This window comes from Trichosurus vulpecula, chromosome 3, assembly GCF_011100635.1.
Source record: "Trichosurus vulpecula isolate mTriVul1 chromosome 3, mTriVul1.pri, whole genome shotgun sequence".
Lineage (NCBI taxonomy): Eukaryota > Metazoa > Chordata > Mammalia > Diprotodontia > Phalangeridae > Trichosurus > Trichosurus vulpecula.
Window position 1 is genome coordinate 258,070,810 of NC_050575.1, and position 27,881 is coordinate 258,098,690.

The window sequence follows — 27,881 nt, forward strand, 5'->3', positions numbered from 1 at the left end:
AGGGGTCTTGGTTGCTGATCTGTGCCATGGCTAAGAGCCTCTCACTGGACTGCCTGGACATAGTCTGCACTGGGCTGCACTCCCCTTTTACCCAAGTGCAACAGACCTTTTCTAAAATCTTTCCAAGTTATCTTAACTATATAATTGTTTCACTCCATCTTTTTGTGGGTTCTGTCACTCCAGAATCCACTTAGAGGCTTGATTTAACATTGTTTCTGAGGGAAACTGGGGAGAGCTCAGGCAATTTCCTGGCTTCTCTCTACCATCTTGGCTCCACCCCCATCCTTATACATAGCTTGAAAATAGAGATTAATGTGATTAAGCTTGTCTTGATTTGCCTTTGTGGCAAAGAAGCCTCGGTTCACAAATGCCCATTTTGGGCATCTGGATCTGAGTTAAGTGGACTTTTTAAATAAAAAAGCAGTTCAACTAAGGAATCCAAAATAGCAGGATTGATATGTAAAAGCTGCCCTCATGTGGCTACAGCAGCCCCTCATTTTAAACCTGCAAACTCAAAGAAGGCACTTAAATTGATTCTGGCTGCCTGCAACCTTGGAGTTAACAATGGCACAAAGTGATTCTAAGTGAAACACAAAACATGAGGAAGACAAATTATGGAAAACTGTCCTCAATTAATACCTTAACTGTGAAATAAACTTAGTTTCTTACTTTGAAAAGGCTACCTGTGTCCCTAAATAGGAAAGTGACTGAGTTCTTTTATAATGGCCAGGTTTAAAGGTTATTCACATCTAGCTAATCCTCTGTAATGACTGAAATTTTAATTCTGTCAAAGTTGAGCATGGAAAATGGGAAGATTCTGTGCCCTTCCTCTAACCTGAGATCATGTGAAATTACAAGGCACTGATCTAATATTCCTTCTGTTTTTAGCTATATTGAGGAAGGCCAGTTTCCTTACCCATACTGCAAAGGCCTCCAGGGCCATGAGGGGCTTTCAATACTTGAGGGAACTCTTTCAAATGTTCTGCCCACAGTCTGACCCCATTATGTTCTAGAAAAGCTTGGAAGAGGGTGCAGGATTGAGGACTTAAGTGTCTAAGAACCAAAGTGCCTCAGCCAAATCATCCATTTGTCTTAAATCGTATAACAATCGTAATCTATAATAAAGTCAATCTGGAACATTCACTTCCAAAGGCCCTATTGCTAGAAGAGGTTGGAAATATGATTAAAAAGGCATGTTTTTAAAAGAGTAAGTAGCAGGTGATTTTAAGGTTAATCTTTATATTTTTATTTTAATATTTTTAACAGGAACCAATCTGTTCACATCAGGTAATAAAAGTAATAAGCCAATAAAAATTAATTGCAATTTGAACCTAGCCATCTGCAGTAGTATTGAAATTTTGTAGTTATTGTTACTAGGATACCCATAAAAGCCAGTAAGAAGAGACCAACTCTGCTTTTGTTGAAGCAGTTCAAGAGGAAGAAGTATGCTCAGTCTGCCTTGGACTGGCACTTTTGGAGGTGTAAGATCTTGTTGGCACTTTCCATATTTAAACCCTTTATTAGTCATGATTGGGAATGGGAGAAGGTGTCAAACTTTTTTTCCGTCCTTCTGTAACCAACTCCTCTAAAGGGCAAAAGGCATGATAACATCTTAGCTAGTAACCCCACCACTGTAGGTTTCCTCTATCATCCTTTTAATCAGTTTACTCTTATTTGAAAATATATACAGGGCCATGGGTTTTTCTCCCTGGTTTATGAGCTGTATTATTTCATTTGCATTTTTCCCAGACACTTTTGGAATCGTAGGACTGAAAATTTCTTCTTGTGCCACCTGGGAGTTGAAACTAACACAAGTAAGGAGAGTTGGGTCAATGTATCCTGTAGCCTCATTTATCTCTTCTCTAAAAGCTATATTTTGTCCTTCAAATAAATTTGTCACCCTTTTAAAATGATTATCCTTTTGTAATCAGGAGATATTTTAAAAATGTCTTCACCATAGAATTACTTCACAATTCCTTGAACTTATCTGCAATCTGACTCTGGAGGGATGACTCACAGAAGATGTAATCTGAAGTAATACAGGACTGACCACAATCCATGTACTTCTCCCAGCTGATAAATTTGTAAGCAATATCAATGTTACAATCTTTATCAAGATTACATGGACTCCCTCTGAGCTCCAGAGTCACAGGAGGCAAATGCTTGGTAGCAGCTTCAATGAAAATCTTAGTGATTCTGATACTTCCAGTACAGAGAATATGGTCAAATCTTTGCTTCACAAGTTCTGTGGTCTCCTTTTTGCCAGCAATAATAACAGAGTATAGCTCCTTGCCTATATATTGAAGGAGGATCTTGACCAAGAGCATCATAATTGTCACTTCATTTAATTCTGATGGCCTGAATATGATAGCATTTCCTGCTTCAATGGCTCCTGCTAATGGCTGGATACTTAGGGAATCATAAATATACGTAGCTCCAAATCCCAATAACCAAGACCACTTTAAGAGGCTCTGAGTGCTCGTAGGTCTCATTCATTATTGCCAGGATATTCTTCTTAGCTGTCTCTGTGGCAACTCACTCAGGAAGTCTCTTTTACATGGTCAAGTTTCCCAAGAATACTAATAACTCCTTGACTATATGCATTGACTTATCTCCTCCACAGGTCCTGGGCTAGCACTGCCAAGATCTCCTTTTGGAGATCCTACACCATCCTCTGAAAGGTCTGCAACTGCCACTGGGGGAAGTACAGTGGGTGTGAGTATCCTGTCTGGAAGGTGACTGGGGCTTGTCACACTGACTGCTTAATGGGGCTGGAGTCAGGCCAGGGTCAGGGAGCTCTTGCACTGCTGAAGGCCTATTCCTAACTTGTGGCCTTGCCCTGGCCCAGCAGTGAGAGCTTTTAAACATTTACCAACAAACCCCAAATATAAGGAATCCTTTAGAACTACATTTTAGGACAGAGGAAGGTAAAGACCAGAGAGATGAAAAGTGTGCTAGAAGTCACACACACCATCAGAAGGAGAAATTGAAAGCCATTGTTATAGAGAATAAATGCAAAAATCCAACTGTCTCCATTAGCTAAGCATTAATGTACTTTAAAAAAACCTAGTATGAATGGAAGCAGAGAAAGAATAGCAAGAAAGCACAGAAAACTGACTCTTAAATTGATAACTATATTTAAGAAATAGTATTAGTATTTTATGTTTTTCAAATTACATTTAGAGATAGTTTTCGAAATTCATTTTTGTAAAATTTCGAGTTCCATTTTCTCTCTCTTATCCCTTCTCCCTCACAAAGACAGGAGTCATATTAAATATATTTCCATGGTAGTAATGTTGTGAAAGAAGAATAAGAACAAAAGAGAAAAACCACGAGAAAGAAAAAAAAACAAAAACCAAAAAAAATTAAATGAGTAGGCTTCAATCTATATTCAGACTTCCTAGTTCTTTCTCTGGATATGGTTAGTATTTTCTATCACCAGTCTTTTGGAATTGTCTTGGATCATTGTACTGTTGAGAAAAGCTAAGGCTACCACAACTCATCAACACATAGTGTTGCTGTTGCTGTATACAATGTTCTCCTGGTTCTGCTCACTTCACTCAGCATCAGCTCATGTAAGTCTTTCCAGGTTTTTTCTTTTTCCAAAATCTGCCTGCTCATCATTTCTTATAGCACAATAGTGTTCCATTACATTCATATACCACAACTTGTTCAGCCATTCCCCAATTAAAGGGCATCCTTTCAATTTCCAATATCCTGGCTACCACAGAAAAGCTGCTAGAAATATTTTGGTACATGTGGATCTTTTTCCCTTAACAGACTTAGTAGTGGTATTGCTTGATCAAAGGGAATGCACAGTTTGGTTGCCCTTTGGGAATAGTTCCAAATTGTTCTCCAGAATAGATGGATAAGTTCACAGCTGCACCAATAATGCATTAGTGTTCTACTTCCCCATATCTTCTCCACATTTATCATTTTCCTTTTTTCTCATATTAGCCAATTTGATAGGTGTGAGGTGGTACCTCAGAATTGTTTTGATTTGCATTACTCTAATCAAGAGAGATTTAGAGCATTTTCATATTATCATAGATAGCTTTAATTTCTTCATTTGAAAACTGCCTGTTCATATTCAGTGACCATTTATCAACTGGGGAATGACTTGTGTTCTTATAAATTAGAAAGGAGACCTTTATCAGAGGTACTTGATGTAAAGACTTTCCCAGTTTTCTGCCTCACTTCTAATCTTGGTGGCATTGGTTTTGTTTGTGCAAATACTTTTTAACATAATGTAACCAAAATTGTCCACTTTGCATTTCACAACGTTCTCTATCTTGTTTGGTCACAAATTCTTTCCTTCTCCATAGATCTGACAGGCAAACTATCCCTTGCTCTCCTAATTTGCTTATGGTGTAATCCCTTATGTCTAAATAATATAACAATTTCCACCTAATCTTGGCATTGGTTATGAGATGTTGGTCTATGTCTAGTCTCTGCCATACTATTTTCCAATTTTCCCAGCAGTTTCTGTCAAATAGTGAAATTTTATCTCAGAAGCTGGAGTCTTTGCAATTATCAAACAGTAGATTACTATAGTCATTTATTACTGTGTCTTGAGTAGCTTACCTATTTCACTGATTTACCACACTATTTCTTAGCCATACCAAATAGTTCTGATAGTTGACACTTCATAATATAGTTTTATATCTAGTACAGCTAGGCCACCTTGCTTTGCAATTTTTCATTAATTCTCTTGATATTCTGGACCTTTTGTTTTTCCAGCTGAATATTGTTATTATATTTTTCTAGCTTTATAAAATAATTTTTTGGTAGTTTTATTGGTATGACACTCAATAAGTAAAGTAATTTAGTTAGAGTTGTCATTTTTATTAAATTATCTATGCCTACTGAGGAGCCATTGATATCTTCTAATTGTTTAGTTCTGACTTTATTTGTTTGAAGTGTTTTGCAATTGTGTTCATATACTTGTTGAGTTTGTCTTGGCAGATAGACTCACAAATATTTTATATTGTCTACAATTATGTTAAATAGAATTTCTCTTTCTATCTCTTACTGCTGGTATTTGTTGGTAACATATAGAAATGCTGATGCATTGTGTGGGTTTATTTAATATCCTGCAACTTTGCTATATTTGTTAATTGTTTCAAGTAGTTTTTTAATTGATTCTCTAGGATTCTGTAACTATACCATCATATTATCTCAAAAGAGTGCTATTTTTGTTTTTTCATTGCCTATTCTAATTACTTTAATTTCTTTTCCTTCTCTTATTGGTAATTCTAATATTTCCAGTCCAGTACTGAATAATAGGGGTGATAATTGGCATCCTTGTTTCACCCTTGATATTATTGTGAATACTTCTAGCTTATCCCCTTTCCACAAATACTTGCTGGTGGATTCAGATAGATACTGCTTACTATTTTAAGGAAAACTCCCTTTATTCTTATGCTCTCTAGTGTTTTTAATAGGAATGTGTGCTGTATTTTATCAAAAGTTTTTTCTGCATCTGTTGAGATAACCATATGATTTTTGGTAGTTTTGTTATTGAAATAGTCAATTATGCTGATAGTTTTCAAAATATTGAACCAGCCCTGCAATGCTAGTATGAATCCTACCCAGTCATAGTGTACCATCTTCATGATAAATTCCTGTAGTCTCTTTGCTAATATTTTATTTAAACTTTTTACATTTATATTCATTGGGGAAATTGGTGTATAATTTTCTTCCTCTGTTTTGGCTCTTCCTGGTTTATGTATCAGCACCACATTTGTATCATAAAAGGAATTTGGTAGGATTCCTTTTCTACCTGTTTCCAAAGAGTTTATATAGTATTGGAATTAAATTGTTCTTTAAACAGCTGGTAGAATTCACTTGTAAATCCATTGTCCCTGGTGATTTTTTTTTAAGGAGTTCATTGATGGCTTATTCCATTTTTTTTTTCTAAAATGGGGTTATTTGAGTATTTTATTTCCTCTTCTATTAATCTGGGGAATTTGTATTTTTGTAAATGTTCATCCATTTCTCTTAGGTTGTCAGATTTATTGGCATATGGTTGGGCAAAATAGCTTCTAATTATTGTTTTAATTACTCTTCATTGGTGGCAAATTCACCCTTTTCGTTTTTGAAACTGGTAATTTGGTTTTTTCTTTCCTTTTCTTAATCAAATTTGACAAATGTTTCTCTAGTTATTTTTTCATAAAACCAGGTTTTAGTTTTATTTATTAGTTCAATAATTTTCTTACTTTCAATTTTATTAATCTTTCCTTTGATTTTCAAGGTGTCTAATTTGTTATTTCATTGTGTATTGTTAATTTGTTGTTTTTTACGTTTTTTAGTTACATGCTCAATTCACTGATCTCCACTTATCTCTTTTATTCATGTAAGCATGTAAGCATATAGAGATTTAAAATTTCCCTGAATAACTGCTTTGGCTGCATCCCATAAGTTTTGGTATGTGGTCTCATTATTGTCATTCTCTTTGATGAAATTATTAATTATTTCTATAATTTGTTGTTTGACTCATTCATTCCTTAGGATTAGACTATTTAGTTTCTAATTAATTTTTAGTGTATCTTTCCATAGCCCTTTATTACACATAATTTTTATTGCATTATGATCTGAAAAGGATGCATTTAATATTTCTGTATTTTTGCATTTGATTGTGAGGTTTTATGCTCTAATACATGGTCAATTTTTGTTTAGGTGCCATGTACCATTGAGAAAAAGGTATATTCTTTTCTATTCCCATTCAATTTTCTTCAGAGGCCAATCATATCTAACTTCTGGAATTCTATTCACTTCCTTAACTCCTTTTTTTTTGTTTTATGGTTAGATTTATCTAGTTCTGAGAGGGTGCTGTTCAGGTCCCCCACCAGAATAGGTTTTCAGTCTATTTCTTCCTGTAACTCACTTGACTTCACCTCTAAGAATTTGGATGCTATACCACTTGGTGTATATATATTTAGTATTGATATTACTTGATTTTAGCAAGATGTAGTTTGTTGCCTTATCTCTTTTAATTAGATATATCTTTGTTTTTGCTTTTTTCTGAAATCAGGATTGCTACCACTGATTTTTTTTTAATTTCAGCTGAAGCATAATAGATTCTGATCCAGCCTTTTACCTTACTTAGTGTGTATCGCTCTCCTTCAAATGTGTCTCTTGTAAACAGCATGTTGTAGAACTCTGGTTTTTAATATGCTCTGCTATGCTCTTCTTTTTTATGGGAGAGTACATCCCATTCACATTAACAGCAATGATTCCTAACTGTGTATATCCTTCTGTCCTGTTTTCTCCCCTGTTTGTACTTTTCTCTCTCTTTTCACCCTGTCCCTAGTTACAAGAATTTTGCTTCTGACCACCACCTTCCTCAGTCTGCCCTCCCTTGTATTGGTGCCCCCCCCCCATTTCCTTTTCTTTCCTTTTTCTACTTCCCTATTGGGTAAGAGAAATTATATTTCCAACCAAGTGTATATGTCATTTCCTGTCTGAGCCAAATCCAAGAAAAGTAAGTTTCAAGCAATGTTCACCTTCCTCCCTTCACTCTCTTTATTGTAAAAGGTCTTTTGTGCCTCTTCATGTGATGTAATTTACCCTATTCAACCTCTTTCTTTCCTCTTCTTCCAGTATAATAATTTTTTCACCCCTTAATTTTTTTAATCATTACAACAAAGTCAACTTGTACCTATGCCCTCTGTCTAGATATACTCCTTCTAACTGTCTTAATAGATATACAGTACTCAATAGTTACAAGTATCATCTTCCTATGTAGAGATGTAAACAGTTAAATCTTATTGAATAACTTTTTTTTTCTTTCATGTTTATCTTTTTATGGTTCTCTTGAGTCTTGTATTTGATGATATAATTTTATGTTGAGCTCTAATCTTTTCATCAGGAAGGTTTGAAAGTGCCCCTTTTCATTGAATGTCCATCTTTTCCCCTGAAAAATTATGCTCAATTTTACTGGGTTGTTGATTCTTGGTAATAATCCAAGCTCCTTTGCCTTCTAGAATATCATATTCCAAGCCCTCCGATACTTTAATATAGAAGCTGCCAAGTTCCATTTAATCCTGACTGTGGGTCCTTGAAATTTTAATTGTTTATCTCTAGCTACTTGCAATATTTTTTCCTTGACCTGCTAATTCTGGAATTTGGCCACAATATTCCTTGGAGTCTTCATTGTGGGATCTCTTTCAGGGGGTGATTAGTGGACTCTTTCAATGACTATTTTACCCTCTGGTTCTGGGATGTCAGTTTTGAAAGGTACTATGTAGGCATTTTTTATCATGGCTTTCTTAATAATAATAATAAGTATATTACAATATTATAATAATGCAATATATAATATAATAATAATTAACAATTCTTAAGTTATCTCTTCTGGATCTATTTTCTAGGTCAGTGGTTTTTCCAATGAGGTATTTTAAATAATAAATGGAATTATTTAGTATTTCACTGTGGATTCTATCAGTTGCATATTAAATATGAAAATCTCATTGGATAATTTCCTAATCCCATGAATAGAGCAGCCCTTCAGGCTCTTGGGAAACTTTACTCAGTCAGCGTCCATGTAGGAAGTGAACAGAATTGAGTCAAAGCAAGCTAAGTCTGGCCTAGCCTGATCTGGTGCCACTTATCCTGGCATCTCCTGGACTTGTCTTCCTCATTTTTCCTATAATTTCCAGCTTCCAGCCATCCGGTCACCATGAGGATCCTTCACCTGGTGTTTACGGTACTCTTTGTGATCTCCTATTCTGGAACAGGTAAGTTGCAATCAGGGAGTTGGGACTACGTATATGGAAGATGGGCTTAGTGTGTGGGATCATCAGTTTTCTGATCTAGCTGGCCTGAGATGAGGGCTGGGTCCTCACTAACTCTGTGGAGGATTATGGGAAAGCTGCTCCACTCAGTCCTAAAGAGTTCTTTAGAATAGCAATTTATATTTAGGTGGACAAATGCTGTATTTGAAAGTGGACTCCACTACTTCTTAAGAGAACCATTTCACTTTGGGATAGCTCTAATGGTTAGGAAATTTTTGTTATCATTGAACCCACCTTGGACTCTTTGTAGCTTCCAGTCATTGCTCTCAATTACCAGAGAGTACATTTTTTTTGGCAAGGCAATTAAGGTTAAGTGACTTGCCCAAGGTCACACAGCTAGTACATGTGTCAAGTGTCTGAAGCCAGATTTGAACTTGGGTCCTCCTGACTCCAGGGCCAGTGCTCTACACACTGTGCCACCTAGCTGCCCCCAGAGTACATTTCTTGAAAGAAAATTTCATAAAAAATTAAGTTATGTTATGTTTAGGGCAAAAACCTCTGGGAGTGATTCAGAATTACAACATAACATCTCTTCTACTATTCGTCTTTTAACAAATATTCTGAAACATTCTTTTACTTCTTTTCATAGGGTATGGTGGACTTACTGACAGTATCAGATGTATAATTCAAGGGGGCAGTTGTGAGAAGGAGTTTTGTACATATCCTCTTGTTCAAAGTGGCACCTGCCTGAAGAAGAAATTGTACTGTTGCTTTTACAAGCCATCAGCTTTTATAACAGGAAGGCCTGATATAATCTGATATAAAGAGTGTAGAAGATGGGAGAGGTTGAAATGAAATTTTCTGCATTCTTATTTTAATAAAACAAATCACTTTTGCAAAGTATGTTTTCCAAAGCAGAGATGATTCCTGAGTCATTGTTCATTTTAAGATTTGAAATGTCAATATTATAAACATAATCAAGAACTTATATTATCTTGTATGAATGAGATATTGTCTCCTAATGGATAAGGAATCCACACTGAAGTGAAGAGGACTTGCCTTCAAGTCCCATTTCTGACACACATTGGCTATGTGACCTTGGATAAGTGATCCTTTCCTTATCTTACTAATACTTCTTCCACATCCAGACTTTCATTGGTGGGTGTATTTCCTCTTCTGGTAGATTATAGTCCTTCCACACCATGGTACATGACCTTTAAGAACTTTTTTTGGCCAAAATGTTTTACTTCTTGTCCTGTAGCGGTGAACTTCTTAGTCCCAAGCTAGGCAGATCCATAGGGAAAGACACACAATCCATCACCGGTCCACTACTCAAAGCCTCTCTGGCTTTGTAGGATATTCCATATGTTGTAGCCTACCAGAAAAGCCTTAAAAACTCAGGGCCACCTCTATATCCCCACAGGGTGTCAGGGCAGAAATGACACAGAGATAGCTAAACTATGTGAGAAAAAGCAGAGAAAGAGAACTACAAATCAATCTCATTCCGGAATATCAGTGTTAAAGTTCTCAATAAAATCTTGCCAAAGAGTCTACTACAATATATTATTAAAATTACTCACCATAAGTCAAGGTGAAATATGCTATCTACTTTCAGAGAGAGAATTGATAAACTCTGAGTGCAGATTGAAGCAAATTTTCACTTTATTTTTCTTGTTTTCCTCTCACAACATGGCTAATGTGGAAATGTTTTGTATGACCTCATGTATAATGTGTATCATACTTGCTTTCTTAAAAGATGGCAGTTGTGATTCAAGGAGGGAGAAAATTTGGAACAAAAAATTTTAAAAGTATATTTTAAAATATTACTCATCATAATTAACTTGGATTTAAATCTGGGATATGAGAATGGAAAATACTATGAAAAAATTAATATAGTTTTAGTATTTTAATATATGAATAATTATAAAAAACCATTAGAACCCCAAAGTTACATCATTAGATGCAAAAAAGCCTTTAATTGTTCAGTATTTATGTATGTTTGAAAGTATAAGCATGAACAATTTTTTGTTTAATATCACAAAAAGCATTAGTTGACAAATAAAAACTGTTATCATGTACTATAGCAAAATACTTGAAGCTTTTCCTTTAAGTATACACTCAAAATTAGGAAATCCTCTCACTCCATTAGTTAATGACATATTTCTAGGAATATTAGCTATGGTAGTGAGACAAGAAAGATAATTAAGAGGTATCAACATTGGCAAAGAACATACTTGGAAAGGCCTCCTGTTTAAAGTAGGATTTGAGCTGAGTCTTGAGGGAATCCAAAAGGCAGAAGTGAGAAAGGTGAGTTTTCTGGGTGTGTGGAAGAGGCAGAGAATGCACATGGAGTATAGAGATGCAATGTCATTTGTGAAGAACTGAAGGAGTACGGTTGGATTTTAAAGAGTAGGTAGACTGGAAAGACAGGAAAGGATGGAGAAAAGGACAAATTAGTAAATTAGGAGATCATTGGTAACTTTGGAGGGTTTAATTCAACTGATGAAATTGAAATCCATGTTACTGAAAACTAAGAAGAGAGTAAGAGATAAAAGGTGCTGGGCCTAACTTAGTTCCTAGAACAAGTAGACATTTGATAAATGCTTACTGATTGATTGATCTTTGATGTCTCCAAGACCAAATTCCCCCCCCACCTCCTTACAAGGAGATATTTAGTGAGAGCTAATAAACAAAATTAGAATCCCCAACAATCCAAATTATCCAAGTGATCCTATAATATTAGCCTCCAACCCTTTCCCTGCCTTAGTAGTTCCTTAGTTAAAATTTATTTTTTGCATTCCTTTTTTCTTTAATTGGGCAAAGCATTTTTTCTTTTTTGTTTTAATTTTCTAAAAATTGTATCTCTGAATGCTTACATGAATAAAATAGAGAAAGAGGAGATCAATCATTTGGGCATGCAACTAAAAAAGCTAGAAAAAGAACAAATCCAAAATCCCCAGTTAAATACCAAATTAGAAATTCTGAAAACCAAAGGAGAGATTAATAAAATTGAAATTAAGAAAATGATTGAAATTAAAACAATAATTAGGAGTTATTTTACCCAACTGTATGCCAATAAATTTGACAATCTTAGTGAAATGGATATTTACAAAAAATATAAATTTCCCAGATTAACAGGAGAGAAAATAAAATACTTAACTCCATTTCAGAAAAAGAAATTGAACAAGTGATCAATGAACTACCTAAGAAAAACATCTCCAGGGCCAGATATATTTATAAGTGAATTCTACCAAACATTTGAAGAACAACTAATTCCTTTGCTATATAAATTATTTGGGAAAATAGGTGAAGCAGTCCTCCCAAATTCTTTTTATGATACAAATATGGTGCTGATACCTAACCTGGGAAGAGCCAAAGCAGAAAAAGAAAATTATAGACCAATTTCCTAATGAATAATGATGAAAAATTTTAACTAAAATATTAGCAAAGAGATTACAGTAATTCATCATGAGGACAATACACTCTGACCGGGTAGAATTTATACCAGGATTGCAGGGCTGGTTCAATATTTGGAATAGATGCAGAAAAAGCTTTTGATAAAATACAGCTGCCATTCCTATTAAAAGCACTAAGGATCATGGGAATAAATGGAGTTCCTTAAAATTATAAGTAGCATATATGGAAAACCATCAGCCAGCATTATATGTAATGGGGACAAGCTAGAAGCATTTCCAAAAAGATCAGGGGTAAAACAAAGATGCCAATTGTCACCATTGTTGTTCTATATTGTACTAAAAATGTTAGCTTTAGCAATAAGAGAAGAAACAGGAAGTGAAGGAATTAGAATAGATAAAGAAGAAACAAAGCCATCACTCTTTGCAGATCATATGACAGTATATTTAGAGAATCCTAGAGAATCAAGTAAAAAAAATACTACTTGAAATAATAAACAACAAAATTGTTTAGCAAAATTGTAGGACATAAAATAAATCCACATAAGTCATCAGCATTTCTACATGTTGCTAACAAAGTCCAACAGCAAGAGACAGAGAAATTCCATTTAAAGTTACTGTAGACATTACAAAATATTTGGGAGCCTACCTGCAAAGACAAATCCAGGAACTATATGAACACAGTTACAAAACATTTTCTATACAAATAAAGTCAGAACTAAATAATTGGAAAAATATCAGTTACTCATGGGTAGGCCAACTAATATAATAAAAATGACAATTCTACCTAAATTAATTGACTTATTCAGTGCAATACCAATCAAACTACCAAAAAAAATTTTATAGTGCTAGAAAAAATAAATTCATCTGAAAGAACATGAGTTCTGAGGGAATTAATGAAAAGAAATTCAAGGGAAGGTGGCCTAGCTGTACCAGATCTTAAATTGTATTATAAAGCAGTGTTCATTGTGGATCAGTGGAATAAGTTAGACACATAGGACACAGTTGTCAATGACTATGGTAAAGCCAAATGACTATTGATAAAGTCAAAGACTACAGCTTCTGGTATCAAGAATTCATTATTTGAACCAAAACTGTTGAGAAAACTGTAAAAAATTATGGCAGAAGGCAGACATATGCCAACATCTTACCCTGTATACCAAGATAAAGTCAAAATGGGACTCACAATTTAGATATAAAGGGTGATAGTATAAATTAGGAGAGTAAGGAATAATTCACTTGTCAGATTTATGGAATATGAAAGAATTTATGACCACATAAGAGATAGAGAATATTATGAAATGCAAAATGGATAATTTTGATTACATTAAATTAAAATAACAAGTTTTTGTACAAACAAAGCCAGTGCAACCAAGATTAGAAGGGAATCAGAAAGCTGGGAGTTTCTCTGAAAAATGCCTCATTTCTAAAATATATAGAGAACTGCATCAAATTTATTAGAATCCAAGTCATTCTTCAGTTGATAAATGGTCAAAGGATATGAACAAGCAGTTTTCAGATGAAGAAATTAAAACTATCTATAATCATGTGAAAAAATGCTCTGAATCACATTGATTAGAGAAATGCAAATCAAAACAACTCTGAGGTCCCACTCACACCTATAAGATTGGCTAACATGACAGAGCAGGAAAATGATAAATGTTGGAGAAGATGTGGGAAAATTGGAACACTAATGCGTTATTGATGGAGTTGTGAACTGCTCCAACCATTCTGGAGAGCAATTTGGAACTATGCCCGAAGTGCTATAAAGCTGTGTATACCTTTTCATACAGCAATACCACTACTAAGTCTGTATCCCAAAGAGATCATAAAAATGGGGAAAGGACCCACATGTACAAAAATATTTATAGCAGCTCTTTTTGTGTTGGCCAAGAATTGGAAATTGAGGAGATGCCCATCAATTGGGGGAACAGGTCATGGTATATGAATGTAGTGGAATACTATTGTGCTATAAGAAATGATGAGCAGATGGACTTCAGATAAACCTGGAAAGACTTGTGTGAGCTGATGTTGAGTGAAGTGAGCACAACCAGGAGAACATTGTACATAATAACTGCAACATTATTTGATGACTAAATTTGCTCTTCTCAGCAATGCAAGGAGCTAAGACAATTCCAAAAGACTCCTGATGGAAAATGCTATCCACATCTAGAAAAAGAACTATAGAGTCTGAATGCAGATTGAAGCATACTCTTTGCTCCCCCTTTTTTGTTTCTTCTTTCTTTTAGTTCCTCCCATTGGTTCTAATTCTATTTACAACATGGGTAATGTGAAAATATGTTTAATATGAATATATATGTATAACCTATGTTAGATTGCATGCTCTCTTGGGGAGGGGGGAGGGGAGGCAAAGGTAGAAAATTTAATTCATAATCTTATGGAAGTGAATGTTGAAAACTAAAAATAAGTAAATTTTAAAAACATGGCAAGATTTTTTAAATGAATTTTTAATGGTGCCTGCTCTACCTGGCCAGATAAAGCTTTGGCATATTTGAAGATCTATATCCAAAAATCCTACATTGCCAGCATTTTCTGGTCTATTACACAGAACTCTTGCCTTATCAGCTACTTTATTATGTCCCAAAATGTTTTAATATTTTTTGGAGGGGGGAAGGCAAGGCAATTGGGGTTAGGTGACTTGCCCAAGGTTATGCAGCTAGTATTAATATTTTTGTTTCCAGAAATAAGGGAATACATTTCAGTGAAAAACATTTGGCCTGGATGCCATTTTGGAGAGCCCATTTATTAAAGAAACATTAATTGATTTTTGTGTTTATAATAATAACTAGCATTTATGTAGAGCTTTGAGTTTTTCAAAATGCTGTACACATTATCTTATTTTATCATTCTAATAAGCCTCTGATGTAGGTGTTATTATTATCCCCATTTTTCAGATGAAAAAACTGAAACTGATTGAAGAGAAGTATGCTTCCCAATGTCACTCATATAGCAAGTGTCTAAGGTAGAATTTGAACTTAGATCTTCTTGACCCCTATTTCCCACATCCTGGGATTTCAGACAAAGGAAATAAATACAAATTCAAAAACAACGTGAAAGAGACAATGGGCAGAATGGGTTATGATATTTAGTGAGAAGACTAGATGATTAGGAGATGCCTCATATAGGAGGTGGCATTTGAGTTGAGTTTTGAAGTAAGTTAAGGATTCTAGGAGGCAGATTTCAAGAAAGGTGTCTCAGGCATGGGGGACAGCTTGCACAAAGGCAAAGATGGGTGATGGAATGTCTTGTTTGAGAAACAGTAAATAAGCCAGGTTGGCTTGACTATAAATTAAATGATGATAGAAAAAAGCCTTGAAAGATAGGCATATGCGTCTAATGGGAGAATGGGTCCTAGTTTGGGGGTCTATTTCTGAAACTATTGTACTTGATAGACCCAGTTAGTAAATAGCTTTTCTAAAAGCTTGGCTGAAACCCTTTCTTAAATACCCTTTTAAAAAGTTTCAGCTGATAGTCAATGAAGAACACAGTGGTAGGATTATATGATTTATAGTACTGGGAAACCTAAGAACCTCAGGGTTATCTCCTAGAATTCCAAGGGGAAAAATAGTCACCTACCTTTTGGGAACTAAACCTGACAATAAAAATGGGAATTGTAAACGTGGTGGAGACAAGGGGTGCTATAGTTGAAAGGAGGTGGAGAAAGAGTGATTGGAGTAAGCAGCCTGGAACTCTTCACAAATCTCTGTTCAACAGTCAAATTGTTACTCTGAAAGCCAGGAGTTATAGCTTCTACTAGCACATCCCAACTCTCTGTCTCTACTATTTGGGTCTCAATTCAGAAAAAAACAACAACAAACTTTCCACTCAACTCTTCCTCCATTGTGCAGGCTCTGACCTGCTTCCTCCCACTATACTTTTGTCTCTTGGGTTTAGGCTTAAGCCTCTCTTCCAAAGCAGATAGAATTCAATTTCTGCCCCTCCTTTGTTCATTCAACTCTTCAGGGGTGATTGTCCTTTACTGAGAGGCATGGAATCTTGCCCCCCCCCCACCCCCATTTCCATGTAGTCTCCAACACTGATTTCACCATTATATACCTATGGCCATTTCCTTGCTCTGATTTCTGGTTATTAATGATAGTGGTAGATATTGCCAAGAAAACCCCCAAATAGGGTCATACAGAGTCTAACCTGACTGAAAAGCAACCAAACAACAATTGCAGACAGATCTAGAAAAAAGCATTTATAAACCTTTTGCACATTTTACCTGTTTGGGTTACCACCCATTTGAGCTTTTCAACTTCTACTGTAACACATAAACTCTATCAAAAAACAAGCATTTATTAATGACTTATTATGGTCCAGGCATTCTGCTAGATACATAGATAAGAAGAAAAGAATGAAGCTGGTCCTATCACAAGGTATTTAGAGAATCACAGGATTTAGAAAAAGAAGAAAGTTTTATCCAACTTCTTCATTTCACAGATAAGATAACTGAGAGCCATAGACATTAAGTGGCTTGTCAGATACCGCGCAGTAAATAGCAGAGCTAGCATTCAAACCCAGGTTTTTAAAAGTTTTTTACTCAAATTCACTTCTATTGGCCTGACTTACCACAGAATAAATACTAATGTACTATGAAAGGCCAAATTTTTTTCTGCCATAAAAATACATTAATTGATAAAAATTCTTTTATAAAGAAAACCTACTGCCTCTGCCTCTTGTATTTTAGGCATTTAGATACCCAGGGCTATTTCTCATCAGGTAAAGCTAATATATCAAGACTGGGAAAGTGTTCAGATGGTAGACCTGCCAGAACTTGAGAGGAGGATGACTAGAGTATATGTGCATATAATAATAAATCATGGACATGAATGGGAATTAGACCATAAAAGGTGCCAAAAATAGGAACTATATATTGAAAAAGACTTTGAAGAGAAGGGAGAAAAATGTATTTTCTCCTTTTGTTTGCAGGAAAGCAAGACAGTAGAAAGGGACATTCATGCAGTGTCAGAGTTAGCTAAAGTATTATTTACTTCTCTCTCTCTTTTTTTCTATTTTATTCCTTGTCATAAGTTTTAGGGAGAGTGGAAGGATATATTTGATAGTGAAAGTGATGTAAAAACAAACAATATCAATAAAACATTTTAATTGTAAAAGAGAAAGTAATGACCAAGAGAAAGAATTTGAGAGACAAAAAAAAATCAGAAAAAGAAGAGAGAAATTGAACAAGAGAAAGAAAGGAGAAGAATAAGATGACAAGCTAGAACAATGATTATAGACTCAGAGAGGAAACTCCAGGGATGGAGAGAAAAAGGCATAGAGACTAAGATTAAGAGGGAAACATGAATAAAAACAGAAAAACAAACAGAAAGCAGAGAAGAGAAAGAGACAAAATCAAAAGTGGAGTAATAAATGACAAAGTTATAGAGACACTAAAGAAAGAAAGAAGAAAGTGTTTTTGAAGGCAACTATAATGGTTAATGTATAAATGATTTGTGTGAAGCCTCATGGATGTTAGACAAATTAAGGGTGAAAAAGTAATTAAGGAGAACCAAGATAGTGGAGTAGAGAAGCACTCAGCTGAGCTCTCCCAAGTTTCTCTCCAAATGACTTTAAAATAGTGGCTCAAATAAAATTCTGGAGTGGCAGAACCAACCAAGGCCCAGGTGAAAAAATTTCCTAGGCCTAAACAGTTTAGGAGGTAGTGGGAAAGTTATGTCTCACTGGGGTCATGGTGAGCCCTGAGATTACAGTTTAGGTAGGTCTGCCTGTTTCTTAAGGGTAGGTAAATTGGCTGCAGCAGTAGCTTTGGTAGGTCTCAGCCCAAGGATGAGCATTGCATGTACACATTTCCCTGTTACAGTCTCAGAGCCAAAAGAAGTTAATGTCACTTGCTGCACAGGTGAGCAGGGGCCTTGCTCAAGATTTCAGCACGGAGAAGAGTGCTTGTGGTTACTTACCTGGCTGTAGAGACACTGATTTCAATTACAAGACAGAGACAAACACTACCAATTGAAGTTGTAGGAAATTGATGGTCAAAGCATTGGGCCATAAGGATAGTTTGTGATGGTGGCTACAGGGGAACAAGGTTCTTTCTTGAGTGAAAACCAGAGCACATACCAGGAGAGTGACAACCACACCTTTCCTTAAATCATATCACCTTGGAAGCACTGAAAACCTACAAAACCTCAGCACCAGCTCTGAAAACAGCAGCAAGAAAGGCCTGAAGCTTGGGACCCCAGGAGCAGATCTCAACTTTACCATAAAGTTAAAAGTCAAGAAACAGGCTGGTAAAAAGTGTGAAGTATCTTACTGGAAAAAAAAGCTGAATGAGAAAATAAATTGAAGAGAGATACTTTAAGAATTATTGGTTTACGTGAAAACTATGATAAAAATATCCTAAACATCATATATTAAGAAATTATCAAGGAAAACTGCCCTGATATCCTTGAACTAGAGTGTAAAATAGAAATGCAAAGAATCCATTGATCACACTCTCTCTCTATGCATACCCCTTCTAAATGCCATAACAAAGATACAGTTCTCATGAGTTACAAGTATCATTTTCCTGTGTAGGGATGTGAACACTTTAACCTTATTGAACAACATGTTTTTTTTCCTGTTCACCTTTTTATGCTTCTCTTGAGTCTTGTGTTTGAAGATCAAATTTTCTATCAACTCTTGTTTTCTCATCAATAATGATCTAAAGTCCTTTATTTCACTGAATATACACCTTTTCCTCTGAAAGATTACACTCAATTTTGCTGGATAGTTGGTTCTTGGTTGTAATCCAAGCTTCTTTGCCTTCCAGATTACCATATTCCAGGCCCTCATATTCTTTAGTGTAGAAGCTGCTAAGTACAAGTAGAATCTTGGTTTACAAATTTAATTCATTCCAAGATTCTGTTCGTCATGTGATTTGTTTGTATTGCAAAGCAAATTTTCCTGTCAGAAATAACGTAAAGTCAGATGATCAGTACCACATCCCCAAAAATATTCATATAAAAACAATTATTTATAATTTTAAGTAAGTTTTTTTGTCCCTAATGCACCTGAAACACTATAGCAATGACTGGTACACAATATAAACCAAATATAAAACAAATTAACCCACACTTTACCTTTGAGAAGAGCTGTGGCTGGTGTGAGAGAGACGAGAGGGAGGAGGAGGAAGAAGGGTTATTGCTTGGAAGGAGAATCTCCTTTCATGAGAACATCAGGGATTTCAATGTTGGGAGTGTTCTCTCTTATGCTACTTTCACCAAATTAAGACTAACACTACTACCTTCAGCTATTTTTCATTTTTTAGAATCACTTTCATGTTTTGACTCACCAATTTTTTTTATATTTGCTTCTGACTAGGAATCTATCTAATGATACTTGTTTTTGATGTTTTATCAGAATGTCTCAGAAATGTGACATTGCATTATCATTAAAAATCTTCATGACTCTCATTGCTACAGTCTTGTTTGGGTGATTTTTTTCAACAAAATTTTGCACCTTTTCCCACATCTGATAAACCTCCCACTTGACGTGAGGGATTCCTTTGACCTCTCAACCTCCTCCTCACAAGAAATATCCTCCACAACCTCTCACTGTTACTCCTCATGCAAATCCCTCAGCTCATCTGTTGTCAGCTCCTGAGGTTCCTTTGTTTGACATGTGAAAGCAAAAAAAAAATTGCCTTAGTTGAGTATCATCCTTTTGTGAGCCCTTCAAGTCCAAATATCATGTTTGTACTGAGAATTTTTGTTTGTCCTGCAAGATAAATTTTGCAAAAAAAATTTTTTTCCTCATCCAGTGAAGCGTAAGTAAACCAGGTTACTTGTAAATTGAGGTTCTACTTAACTGTGTATTCCTGACTGATTCATTGATATTTAAATTGTTTCTCCCTGGCTGCTTGCAGTATTTTCTCCTTGATCTGATAATTCTGGAATTTGGCTACAATATTCCTTGGAGTTTTCATTTTGGGATCTCTGTGATCAGTGGATTCTTTCAGTGACTATTTTACCCTTTGGTTCTAGGATATCAGGGAAATTTTTCTTGATAATTTCTTGAAAGATGCTGTCCAGGCTCTATTTTTAACCATAGCTTTCAGGTATCCCAATAATTCTTAATCTTATCTTTAATATTCTTATCTCAATAATTACTATCTCAATATAATTCTTATCTCTCCTTGATCTAGTTTCCAGTTCAGTTGTTTTTCCAATGAGGTATTTTACATTTTCTCCTATTTTTTCATTCTTTTGATTTTGTTTGATTCTTGGTGTCTTATAGAATCATTAGCTTCCTCTTGCCCCTAACTTTTAAGAAATTATTTTCTTCAGTGAGCTTTTGTACCTCTTTTTCCATATGGCCAATTCTACTTTTTAAGGAGTTGTTTCTTTAGTCAATATTTGTCCTTCCTTTTCCAAACAATTGACTATCTTTTGCATACCTCCCATTTCTTTTCCTAATTTTTCTTCTACCTCTTATTTGACTATTAAAATTATTCTTAAGTTCTTCCAAGAAGGCTTTTTAGGCTTGGGACTATTTCATATTTACCTTTAGGGCTTCAGATGTACATATATGACAATGTTGTCCTCTTCTGAATTTGTGTTCTGATGTTTCTTGTTACCATAGTAATTCTCTATGGCAAAGGTTCTTTTTTTATTTTTTCTTATCTTGTTTGTCTATTTCCTAACTTTTAAGGTGGAGCTCTCCTGCTGGGACACTTCTTGTGTTGAGGGCCATGGGCCTGGTCACTAGCCCTGTGCCCTGGATCCTCAGGTTCTGGCATCTAGAGGCTGTAGGGGTCTGGAAGCTTACCTGGTGCTGAGCTGGGGTCCTAGTGGTGGTGTCTGATGTGTGCTGAGGCCAGTTGGGTTTTTCTGCATTTCCCCAGGGCTACACTGAAGCACATAGAGGTCTGGTCCCTAGAAGATGCCTGTTTTCCCTGGGCTTTGCTGAAGCAAGTGGAGGTCTGGCTGCTGGAGGATGCCTGTCTGCTCAGTGGCACCAAAGCACATGGTGGTTCTCCAAGCTGGAGTCTGTCAGTTCCTCTGGTTGTGCACTAAGGAATGTGGGGGGAATCTGGTGTTGGTGTTTGCCTGCTCCACCATCCTGGGGCTCAGGATTTCCCACTGGTTTGCTGAGGTGGAGCCTGTGGCTTGTTGGGAATATGAATTAGTTTTCTTAATATTAGGGTTTATAAGATGGTTTGACTTCTTAGTAAGAATAACTTCTCAAACCTATCTTACTTCACAGGAAAGTAGGGGAGAAGAGGATAAGAGAAGAGGGAGGTGATAGAAGGGAGGAAAGATTGGGGGAGGGGATAGCTAGAAGCAAAAACTTTTACAGAGGAACAGGGTGAAAGGAAAGAGAGAATAGAATAAATGAGGGGGGTAAGATGGAGGGAAATACAGTTAGTCTTTCACAACATGACTATTATTGAAGTGTTTAACATTATTACACATGTATAACCTACATCAATTTAACTGCATTCTCAGTGTGGGGGAGGGGAGTCAGGAGGGAGGAAGGAGGAGAATTTGGAACTCAAAGTTTTAAAAATGAATGTTAAAATTGTTTTTACATGTAACTGGGGAAAAATAAAATACTAAATATTTTTAAAGTTAAAAAAGGAATAACTTCTCAATTTTGGGGGACTTGTAGTAGCAAGAAAAGTACAACTTTTTGCTGTTTTTTCTTTTGGAATGCTTCTCACCACCAAGGCCACCAAGTGCCTTTGACTGAGCCTTACCTTTGATTGAATAAAGAGTCTTTGATGACCTGCTTAAGTCACAAGAAAGCCTAAGTGACATGAGTTTGAGTCACATGGTTGTGATGTCCTCTGACCCTGAAGAAGTATATATATATATATATATATATATATATATATATATATACTCTGAGATTTTGAGTGGGGGAACATTGGAAGAGTGTTCATGTGATTTGGCCAGATGTGACTCTGGGTAGCCATTAAGGAGTCCCCTGGCTTTGAAAACTCAGATGTTGGTGTTTCTCTCTCTGGTAACTATGTATGTATTGCTATGGACAGACAATTAGAAGCCCTGTCTGCTGATTTGTGTGATTTGCCGTGTTTATATAATTTTTTGCTTGTAATTTCTGGTTGTGTTTTCTCTGAAGTTCAGGATGCTGACTTTTTCCCCTGAACTAAGTGAATGACATATGTATATTTAATTAAAGTGAGATTGTAAACCCCTTAAAGTTGCTTTCCTTAGAAAAGCAGATCAAAGAACTTGTGCTAGCAGCCCTCCTATGTGCTGGTGTTATTGGCCTTACACATCCACAGCAGCTGCAAGCAGTGTTGTCGTTACAGGACTACAGACTGGACTCATTGGGCTTACGTGGTGATAAAATGTTCTGCCTAGTACCAGACCACTCTGGTGTAAGGAGTTGCCTAACAAAGGACCTTCCAGAGAATGTTGATTCACTCTGTGTTTTTCCCATTGCTCTGGTCTTTTTTGCATTGCCCATGCCTCCTTTTGTAAGTCAGCATGATTATGCCAAATGTAAGCCCACCTGACATCTTTATTCCACCTACCATATAGACCAATAACAATCCTAGCTTAGCATCATTGAGCCTTATGTAACCAACTGCATAAAGGCATCTCTGTTATTTTTAAGGCTGCAAACCTATGGCCTGTGGCTGCAGGGTGTGCCCTGTATTGCTGGCAACTACTAGCCTTGCCAATAAACAGACTATGTTTAGAAATTTTTTGTCTTTGTGTGGTGGTGGCAGAGAAGGTCAAGAAAGGCTTCATGGACAAATAGATTTCTCAATTGATTCTTGAAAGGAGGTATTTTTACAGACTTAGGTGTGTGGCAGCATTACGAAGGGGTGGCTTTGAGTGGGAATTAAGGAAGCAGAAGTCAGAATCCATTCCAAGCATGCTATACTATTGGTAAAGAGGATAGGTAGGGGTGAGGGATTTTTAGAGCTAGAGGGGAGGGAATAGGACAAGGTGCATATAGTGGGTGTCTAGATTGATGGGGGGAGAGGACAAAAGAGAGTTCTTTGGAGGGGAGTAGGTTAAGTAATAGGAGGACAAGGTAGTGGGCAGAAGGGTAGAAGGAGTCAGGAGCAATAGGAAATAAGATTTACACACAAACAAAATAAAGATCAGGAGTAGAATTTATTAAAGAAAAAGTAGGGGTATTAATCATGTACTGTATGTCAACCATATTAATATTTTTTAGACTATTTAAAATAACTAGACACTATAAGGTTGGAATATTGCTGTGGCATAGGAAATGATGAATTGGTGGACTTAGAAAAATATGGAAAGACTTGTACTTATGAAGGAAGATGTTATCCAACCTCAGAGAAACAAATGACAAACAAGTATAGTACAGTCTTACATAGATGCATATGAATGTGTATGTCTATATATGAGTGTGATTATAGATATCTAAGTATATGTATGTAAGTATATATATGTATGACTGTGTATATGTGTATATATATACATACATATGTTTGTATATGTGTATGTGTGTGTGTATGTATGTGTGTATCTGCACTTAATTATAGCTTTCTGGGGGAGAGGGGGAGAAAAATGACCAAAGTAAAAAGTGCACAGCAGAGAACAAAAGAAAACTCACAAGGAAGCAAAGAAAAGATGGACAGTTTTGAAGACAATGTGTAGTATTTATTATTTACACTTTCTTGAAACGGAAATTTATTTTATATTTTGAATCCTCTCATGTTCTGCTGTGCATATGGCAATGCATTTTTTTTTCTTTTCTTATTTTGGATTGAAGTTTTAGTATTTAAATTTATAATGTTTTTTCTTTTCTTTTCTTATTGCATATTTAAATTTTAGAAAGAAAGAAGAACTTCTATAGATGTTCTTATACATATGAGTATTTTTACTCTTCTTTTTGTTTCTTTTGGGGATAGATTTGGTAGTGATATTGCTGGGTCAAAAGTCACAGTTTGATAGCTTTGGGGGCATAGTTTGAAATTTCTTTCCAAAATTCATGGAGTAGTTCACAGTTCCATCATCAGCGTACCCATATCCCTTCCAAAATTTGTCATTTCAGGCAATCTGATAGGTGTGAGTTAGTAGCTTAGAGTTGCTTTAATTTATATTACTCTAAAAATTAGTGATTTAGAGCATTTTATATTGCAATTGATTCTTTCCTCTGAAAAATGTCTATTTGTATCCTTTGACCATTTACCGATTGTTGAATGGCTCTTATTATTGAAAATGTTGCTCAGTTCTCTATACATTTTAGAAATGAGAACATTGCCAAAGAAACTTCTTAAAAAAGATTTTCCCCCAGTTTCCTGGTTTTCTTCTACTTTTAGCTGCATTAGTTTTGTTTGTGCAAAACCTTTAATTTACATAATCAAAATAATCCATTTTGACTCCCATGAGCCTGTAAATTGTTTGGTCAAAAACTTTTCTCCTATTCATCGAACTGATAGGAAAAATTTTCCCTGATCCAATAATTTGCTTATGATATCAACCTTTATATCTAAAAAATACTCCTATATTAAGCTTATCTTGGTATATGATGTGAGATGTTGTATTATTAATGTGGAGGCAGATCTTCCCTACCCATTCAAAAGGCCTCAGGTGGGCCTAGGTGGGAAAGCTTGATTATATCTTTGTTTGTAAGTAGACCTAAAGCCCCTACTTACTATGTGCTAAGCCCGTGTGGGCTTGAAGCCCTCGGGACCCTAAGGGAAGTTGCTAAGACCAGTCAATTGTATATGCACTGAGTTCTAGTCAATCATGAGTTCAGCCAATCAGAGGCCTTAGTTCCAGCCCATCAATCGGATGCAGGCTAGGACTGTATAAAAGGAGAGCCCAGAGTGTGAGAAAAACAGAATTCAAAGGAAGCAGAACTGAAGAGCAAGAGAATTGAAGAGCAAGTGAATTAAAGAGCAACAGAACTGAAGAGGAACAGAACCAAGAGCAGCAGAACTGAGAGCCCCAGAACTGAGAGGAAGACAGTGAGGCAGCAGACATCAAGAGGGCACTGAAGAGCTGACATCATGAAAACCAGTATGGGCAGAGCTGCAAGAGAGAGTGCTAAGCAGAGAGTTAGCATCCATGAGTGATTGTTTACAGGAAGGCCCTAAGGGGGGAAGGTTACAGGATGATTTGGTTCCTTGCTATAATACTGTGTTATAATTTCCTTGTTACTACATTGGGCTGGGCTTACTGGTTTTGGAATATAATTGCTACTACATCAAATTGGGGATATTGGTTCTTGGATTTGATCCTCTGGAGTCTAAATAAATGTTATCCTTTCTCTACATAAAGAGTTTTTCATACTTTGCAATTCAAAACTATGCAGGCCTGTTCATGGTCATCCTTGAGGTCATGAATCTTGCCTTATTGATATAGATGTTGGTCTACATCTACTTTCTGCCAGACTTTTTTTTCCAGTTTTCCTAACAGTTTGTGGGGAAATATTGAATTCTTGCCTCAATAGCTTGGAATCTTTGGGTTTATCCAAAACTAAGTCACTGTGCCCATATCCTTCTGTATTATTGTGTACCTAATCTGTTCCACTGATCAACTTCTTTATTTCTTACCCAGCACCAATTTGCTATGATTATAGCTTTGAAATACAGTTTGAGATGTGGTACTGCTAGGTCCCCTTCCTTCTTATATTTTTTTATTGATAACATTGCTATTTTTTTGCTCAGGATTACTTTGCCAAGTTTTTTGCCATGCTTTTTGAAAAAAAAAAACTGTCCTTATACTCTAATGCTATTATTTAATGAAGCAAAACTGCTCATAATCTTCCATCATCATTTGTAAAATTTTGGGAACAAGGATATAGTCTACACTATTGTTGCCCTTGGCTTCCACATCTCTTTATGTGACAAGTAAGTCAAGTGATTATTGACTCAGGTGTTTTTTAGACTGTTTTGATTTCTGTATTTTGGCAATTACAATGGTTAAACTGTGTGAATTGTTATAATCTATTGTTGATCATATCCTCTTTCATTTGGTATCAATAGCTTATTTAAAAGATCAGGTTATATGCACTATTTTATTTGAACACCTTACCTTCCTTAACTTTTATAGTTTTGTACTGTTTTGATCTTTGGCTAACATATAGTACTCTGACTATATAAGAACAGATGATTAAAGAATAACTACTACATTTATAATGAAATATTTCCTGCCTCTTAAAATATGATCAATTTCATTTTCTGAGGTTATTTGGTATTTGCTGTGTTCAGTGCTTTCTGATTCTCTTCATGAAGAAAGTATTCATTATATGAAGCCATGAAACATCCTTGTGGTCTATGCAGATTTTGGGGCTTTTCTCTTTTTTTATTCCTTAGTCACTTTTTGATGTCTTCCTTAATATCTTCACTTATTCTCACAATTGCATTAAAGCTGCCAAGTATCTAAGAATAAGATAAATTTAATTTAGAGAGGTTTACAAAGTTCTTCACATTATTTCTCAGTCTCTTCATTCTCTGAAGCAAATGTTGGTGTTAATGCTATAATTCTTTTTATGTTGGTCTTTTTGCAAATGCATTTCATGAACATGGCAGTACAAAATGATCCACTGTTCATGATGTTATGCTATTCGTTGTCTTTGAACTTATGATAACAATTCTGCTTTGTCTCCCCAAGGACAACTTATGAGCCTTCTTCCTATTTAGTTGGAACTTTCTTCTGGCTTCTGTTTTCATTTCCAGTGAGAAGTCAAGACTGATAAGATTCCATTCTTCTAGTAATATGGTTCTACTCAGTCATTGGACAAGTACCTCACATTTAGCATACCAATAGCTAAATACAAGTTTACAAAGGGGTCTGAAGGCTTTCTTAGTACCTTCAAACTTTTTTTTTTCTATCACCCTGCTATAATCACTGCAGAAAGGGAAGAAAATTATAGAGGACAGAAGGATATATATGTATATGTACATGCACATGTACATGTATGTGTATACATTATATGTATATTCTATATATAGGATATATACACATTATATATACACATATAGACATGTTATGTATGCATATGTATGTATATATGTGTGTATATGTGTATATATTATATATAATGCATTAACATGTCTACAAAAATTTATTACCAGATGGCCAACAATGTGTATGTGTATCTATGTGTTGTGTATACTTGTTAGTTAAGTGGTATTACTATCTTTGAATGCATACTTTTAAAATGGGACAGATATATTATAAAGGCATGGGGGAAGATATGGCAGTTCCTGTTAACAAGCCCCCAGAATGAACAAGTACCTTTCAAATGTATGAGAAATATGGTTTTGACTGTTTCTCATATAGCCAAGATTGGGTTGATTTGACTAGTGAGGATCCTAAACTTTGTTGGCTTCATTGGGGCAGTTTTGATAAAACCGGATTAGAATATTTAGGGCAGAAACTGTTGAATAAGGAAACTCAGTCTCTTGAATGGGACAGCTATAATAAATGGTACTCAGAGGCAAAGGAAAGAGACCATAGGTCTGAATTAGAATCAATGAAAGAAAGGGTTAAATCATTTGAAAACCTTCTCCTTAACAACCCCCAAACTACCCAACTACCTAAAATACACCAACATTTACCAAAAGAGTCCACCATCCCAGCTTCTATATTCCCTATCAAATTACAAGCCAAAGTTCTCCCAGGAAAATCCCTGAGGAGAGTAGCTTGATGAAGCCTATGGTTTCAAGCCCTGGCAGTGTGGAGAAATACAGGCTATTGCCAAGGAGTATGCCAGTCCCAATGGGGATCCCATAGCCTTTGCTGAGCAG

General features: G+C 35.7%; 1 pseudogene; it reads right to left on the reverse strand.

The window, feature by feature from the left end:
* Window positions 1-1,314: 1,314 nt before the first annotated feature.
* LOC118842457 lies at window positions 1,315-10,053 on the reverse strand (annotated as a pseudogene).
* Window positions 10,054-27,881: the final 17,828 nt, after the last annotated feature.